The 6394-nt window shown below is 58.1% G+C and overlaps 1 long non-coding RNA gene across 1 annotated transcript; it reads right to left on the reverse strand.

The window, feature by feature from the left end:
• Window positions 1-4204: 4204 nt before the first annotated feature.
• Window positions 4205-5060, reverse strand: LOC108535297 (uncharacterized). The gene is made up of 3 exons (XR_001887195.1): window positions 4901-5060; window positions 4366-4516; window positions 4205-4279 (listed from the first exon to the last, which is right to left on the reverse strand). It is a non-coding gene; the product is annotated as an uncharacterized LOC108535297 (long non-coding RNA).
• Between the last annotated feature and the right edge of the window lie 1334 nt (window positions 5061-6394).

Raw genomic sequence — 6394 nt, forward strand, 5'->3', positions numbered from 1 at the left:
TTCCCCTTCCACACATCCCAAGCTGCACAGGAGGCTGGCCCGGTCCCGAGGGCCCCCAGAAGCTGCCCCGGCCGTGTTGCTGTCTGGCAGGGCGTCCTGGCTGCAGCGGGGGGCCTGTGCGGCCTGCGGTGTCTGAGAAGGTGTGAATGCCCGGAGAAGCCCAAGGACACAGAGACCGCGCTGGGAGCAGAGTGAATGTGTCTGTTACTGATTTTCTCCACGTGGCTCCCACGTTATTGCACACATGATTTTGTACTTGGCTGAGATTAAATATTAATACATTGAAAATTTAAAAAGAGTTTTCAGCCCTTTAAACAATTGCTTATGGCACAATTAAAAGGCAAATGAATGATGTTTTTAGGAGCAAGTTTGTTGACCCGAGTCTTACTTGTGAGGGCTGGAGCTGAGGGGAGGCCCCTCGAGGGGCGCGGGGAGGGAAGCCATGTGGCATGGCCACTGTGCAGTGGGCAGGCATCTGCTGTTTATCGAGGCAAGATGAGGGGCGGGCTGCCCTGGTGCCCCTGCTCTAGACCCGCAAATACCAGGCGCAGCCCCTGACGAGAGACCCTAGCCCATCCACCGTTTCGATGTAAACCAGGTTTCCATGCGTCTCCCTCGCGGCTGCGGGGGATAGGGGAGGTCGATCAGCAGAGAGCGAGCCGGGTGGGTGGATGGGGTGTGGGCCGTGGCTGTGTGCAGGACGCTCCCCTCTCCCTGGTGAATGGAGCCGGCTCCTCGTGTCTGACTTCTCTCGTGCTGTGACCTACACGGTCAGGACTACACGGCCTTTCCTCTGAGCTGGGGTTCAGTCACTCGCAACTGAAGGATCCTGACTGAGCCCAACTAAAGTAGGAAAAGGGCCTCTGGAGTTTTCAGTTATAGGAACCGAGGACGGCTTCAGGCACAGTGGGGTCCAGGTGCCACTGTTGGTACAAAGCCTGGATCTCCTTCTGTCCCTCAGCTGTGATGTGTCCTGGGCTGACTTGACTCTGAGGCAGTGGAACCCTCAAAGTGGCAGGAGCTGCTGGCAGCCCCAGAGGAAAACAAGCACCTCTTCCCTCCAGCATCTGATCTCTCTTGGCCTGGAAATTCTGTCCTAAGGCTCCTTCCCCGGTCTCAGTCCTGGTGGTTTGAGTGGCTGATCAGAATCTCCCGTGCCACCCACAGGAGACCCAGCTGGGTCCGGCTGGTCAATGCCAAGCCCTGGACCTGCGTGGTGGCGCCCCCGAAGGCTGCTCAGAGCCGGACCCTGCAGATGGAACCTCTGTCTGTTGGTTCCCTCTTCCCCCTTCACACCCTTTAGATGCTTCCTGCAAGTCTGGAAGGAGGCGCAGCCTGGCCCAGGGGAGGTTTGCGGGGTGAAGAGTCACTTAATCCAGGGTAGTTCCAGGAGGGCTTCCTGGAGGGGGCTGCATTTGGGTGGTGTCCTGAGGGAGCAGACGTTGTCTTTCCAGGGGACCAGGTCCCATGTAGAGGCTGTGAGCTGCCCACACTCTTCACCCTATGCCTCTCCTTTCTGTCCCCTGCCGCTCCCTGGACCAGAGCTGGGCAGATTCTTCCTGAGCACCTGGTCCAACACGGCTGAGGCCGGATAGTGGCGTGGTTAACTTGGGGCTGCACGGGGGGCTCCTGCCATGTCAGGATCCCCGGCATGGACCCCTTCCCTGCCTGCCTCCTTCACTCCTTGTTGCCTGCTCTGAAGGGAGGGATTTGGGCTTAGCATGTCCACCGATGCCACTTCTTTTAATTGTCAATACGGTCGGCATCTGCCAACCTTTCCCACAGTGACTGGCCTCTCCTTGGGCCACTGTAGGCAGAGTGATGGGGTCAACTTGACAATTGCTTTCGCTGTCAATCCAAGTTCTGCTTAATTAGGAGGAACGGCAGCATGGCTGAGAAAATGAGGGTGTGTGTGTTTGAGCATACATAAGGCCTTCCAACCTGAAACAGATGCGCCTGCAGCCTTGGAGCCTGGGGGGTTGTGCAGCCTCAGGTCCCTGACCCGGCCCCACCCCCCACAGCCCTGGGGTCTTGTGGTCGCCCACCCATGGTGGTACCACCTTGCGGTGACAGCACAGTACACGGGCTTCTCAGAGCCGGAGTTTTGAAATTAGGCAGATTTGAGTGATTTTTAAGAACGGGGTGGGAGATCAGAACTATTTCACATTTTCCAAATATGGTGAGGCTCTAGAGTGACGTGAAAATTAGATGGTACAGCATAGCAATGTCAGTTATGTGAACAGCCGCCACCCTCATGCGGGCAAAAGCGGCTGATGGGAAGGACTGGATCTGTAGCTGCCACTTTGCTGCTCCCTGGCGGGGGCGGGGGTGGCCGCCCAGTCCACTCTGCAGGGCAGGAGCTGGGTTCCGCGAACTCCTGGCCCCCACGCCACTGGACACTGACCAGCCCATGTCGAGGTGGATCTGAGGTGTGGCGGACAGAGGGCTGGAGCCTCTGGGCCTCCTGTGGGAGGCAAACCCTCACTTCTCCGTAGCTGGAAGATCAGCAAGCGAGAGGTTTTACGAGGCTGTCAACAAGATTTCATCTTTGTTCTGATGCCGTGGTGCCTGCGTGATAATTTAAAACCACTGAGCCCGACATGCTCACGGGCCAGGCCTCATTGTGAAGGCACAAGGCTCTGTCACTTAATCATACATCGTGACTGGGAAGCTCTGATGGGATGAAGCTTCCCTTCTCCCTTATTCCTCTCAGAGGGGGCCTGTGAGGCCAAGAGCTTCACAATCCTGCTGCCTTTGGGGACCTCGTTAAGGCTCCTGGTCTCTGCACCTCTGCTGTGAAGGGCTCCCTGGGACAGCCGTCCACCCCTGACTGGGCACTGGGAGTCTTGGGACCATCCTACTCCAGCTATGTCTGCTCAGGGTGAACCCTGAGTGTTTGTGCTGTGACTGGGAACCCGGGCGTTGGCAGGTGACGTGCTTCCGGCCACAGCTTCCCATGGTCCTTGGGAAGGTGGCTTCGGGGACGGTGTGTTGTAAATCGTCAGCGTCACCCCTGGGAAGGGCTCCGAACCAGAAGGACGGGGGTGTCTGTCTCCAGGACCCAGATTGTCCTATCGGGAAGGGTTGAGTGAGGGTGGGGAGGGTCTCCTAGGGGGACACCAGAGCCCAGCCGGAAGGTGAGCAGGGCCTTCGCCGTGGGCGAGTTCTGTCCTGGCTGAGCAGTTTCTCTGCGGCCCAAGGGACTTGCGTTGGTTTTTTGGGTTTGGGGCAGAGAAGGGGAGTGATGGGGCTGTGGGGGGTGGAGGTGGGACTTCGTTTCACTTAGTTTTGTACCCTCCACGATGTTCTTTCCTATCAAGGACGGGAACACACCACCCACAGAATGACCTTGGAGAGAGTTTTGTTATTTTTTGGATAGAAAAAACCAAAAAAACAAAAAAAGCCCAAGTAACCATTTGAGCTATTTTGACGGTGGAGGCAGCGAATCCTGGGGAAAGCCAGACTCCTAAGCCCCAGACGCCCCTGCCTGCTGAATTAGGTCCCTGCCCAGCGCTGGGACGGTCATGGGCTCTGGTATCCTGTGGGATTTGGAGGGTCCCCGCCCAGTGCTCGGACAGTCACAGGCTCTGGGATCCTGCGGGATTTGGAGGAAGCAGCTGTGCTGTGTCCAAGCTGACTCTGCCCACGCCCGGGCAGGTGATGCTGACTTCATACTCACCTCTGTGAGGATCACAGGATTTAAGCTGTCAGCGTGGGACAGGCATCTGCTTGAAGGATGATTGCGCCAACAAAGCCACCTCCCTGAGCCATGCTTGATGCGAGGCTCCTCCTGCCTCTGAGCAAATGCTGGCTGCCCAGCCCGGGAGCTTCTGGAAGCTGTTTGCTTCCTGTGTGCAGGAGGAAATATGTGTCTGCAGCCATGTGTGGGCCACTGTCTCCTGCTGTACCCGGCCTTCCTCACGGCGAGAGCTCTGTGCTCTGTGGGCTCTGGAAGGACGTTCCGGGCCTGGTGGGTCTTGAGAGTGTTGGGCAGCGGCCGCCCTGGGGGAAGGACCCTCACCAGGCTGGCCTGGGGCAGAAGCGGGAAGGATACGGCTCAGCTGCCGCCCAGCTCTGTGTGCCAAGTCCCTGCAGGGACCCTGGAAGCTGAGAGGGGCGGCTGGGTGGCCATGCAGTGGGGTGGGAGGTGAGGGACCTGAGGAACGTGTGAGGTGCCTCGTTCCCCGGGCAGCATCGCTTACATGCAGGGAGGCTCATTCGTGCTCACTCAACACGGCCGTGTCAAGGCACCGGAGGACTCGTAGCACTGACACGCGGCCTGCGGCGAGAAGGATGGTGGGGTCCTGGGACCACCCAACACAGGGCCGCAGACTGAGGGCTTCAACAACAGAAATTCAGTCTCACTATGCTGGAGCTGGAAGTGGGAGACCTGGGTGCTGGAGGTTTGCTGCGACCCTGGTGTTCCTTGGCTCGAGAAAGCATCACTTGGCCTCTGTCTTCATCTTCCCGTCACCTTCACATGCCTCTCCCGTGCGTGTCTGTGTCCACGTTTCCCCTAAGGGCACAGTCACATTGAATTAGGGCCCACCCTGCTCTAGCCTGACCTTGTCTTAACTAATGACCTCTGCAATGACCTTCTTCCCAAATAAGGTCACATCTCAGGCACCGAGATGAGGCCTTTGACACTGGAATTCTTAAGAGACTCAACTCAACCCCTAGGAGGGAAGCCTGAGCCGAGATGTCGTGGACGGGCTGGAGCTCTGTCCCCTGGGCCTCTCTCCTGCCTGGTGCCTCCATTTAAGGAGCAGCTTGAAGGAGCTGAGACCTCCAGGCCGAAACCCCGCCTTGGGCATTGAGCGCTCCTGCCTCAGACACAGGCTTCCCCTCTGCTGCCGCCTCCCTCCCTGACCTCAGCCTGCTTCCCTGAGCTGAGCCTCACCTTTGAGCGTCCTTCCTTCCCCAGCGCCGTGGAACCCTGCGCAACTGGGGCAGCTCAGACAGCCAAGTGCAGGCGGTGGCAGCTCCCGGGGGCTGGTGTCTTGGGTGGTGGCTGGTGTCTTGGGTGGGGCCTGGCGTCTGAGGCCTGCACATCAGCCCTGCTAGCCCTGCCCCATGCCCAGGCTGCCCCCTTGCCTGGTTGGGGGCTGGTGGAGCAGGGAGCCTGGCGGGCTTCACTCTGGGCCTACCAGGAAGGTGGCACTAGGTTAACCTTTATGCCCCCGACCCCTTCCATATGGAGGGGCAGGACCAGCTCAGAATTTTTTTTTTTTTTTTTGAGACGGAGTCTCACTCTGTCACCCAGGCTGGAGTCAATGGCGGGATCTCGGCTCACTGCAAGCTCCGCCTCCCGGGTTTACGCCGTTCTCCTGCCTCTGCCTCCTGAGTAGCTGGGACTACAGGCGCCCACCACCATGCCCGGCTAGTTTTTTGTATTTTTTAGTAGAGACGGGGTTTCACAGTGTTAGCCAGGATGCCAGCTCAGAATTTTTACAGTACCATGCAAAATAAGAACACTGGGCTTCTTGCTCAAAAATGAAGAATTCTGGGACAGCAGTGGTGGGGCATGAAGCTTTCTGAGCGCAGGCGCGGGGACACCAGGGACGCTGGCCGGGGCGAGGACAGGGCGTTACTGAGGAACGGGTTTCCTCCTCCAGCCTTGTTCTGGCGATCACGCCTGTGGAATATTTTAAAATACAGAACAGAAAAAAATGCCAGCCCCCCGCAACCTGATCACGAGAAAGCCAGGACCTCAGGGCACCTGCTGGCTGACCTTCGCTGAGCTAGAATTCACACACTGCTCACGCTCCCATCTCAAAGGGGTGTTCCGCAGCCTTCAGCACATTCACAACCTCGCACAACCATTGCCACGAATTCCAGAACATTCCGCCACCCCAAAAGGAGCCCATCAGAGTCTCCTCGCTGTCCCTGCCAGCCTCTTGCTGTCCCTGTGGACTTGCTGGTTCTGGACACTTCATGGAAACAGAATTGTTGCAATACTGGGCCTTGTGGTATGGACTACGGCCCTCTGAGCGGTCTTGACCTATTCACCTAAAACCAGACGCTGAAATTAACCAGGCCCACCTCTCCAGGCCAGGGCAGGTGAATTCCAGGGGACCTAGCGTTTGCCTGCACCAGGAGAGTAAGTGGTTTATTAATAGGGTAACTTATGTGGGCAACTGTGGACTGGGACAGACCAGCATCTATCGTGGCTTCCCTGTAAGGCAGAAGGGCCGAGGCCGTGGAGAGCTGGGCTGGCTCTTTTGCGTTTCCTGATTTCACGATGTCTGTTGTGTGCTTAGGCCCGTCCTCTCCAGGGTCCCAGCCGTCCTCGCCCTGTTCCCTGTGAAGAGTGAAGAACCAAAGTGGGTCGGGGAGAGGGCTGGTGGAGAGAGGGCCGGTGGGGAGGCAGCTGGTGGGGAGGGGCTGGTAGGGG

This window comes from Rhinopithecus bieti, unplaced genomic scaffold (assembly GCF_001698545.2).
Source record: "Rhinopithecus bieti isolate Rb0 unplaced genomic scaffold, ASM169854v2 scaffold_12573, whole genome shotgun sequence".
Lineage (NCBI taxonomy): Eukaryota > Metazoa > Chordata > Mammalia > Primates > Cercopithecidae > Rhinopithecus > Rhinopithecus bieti.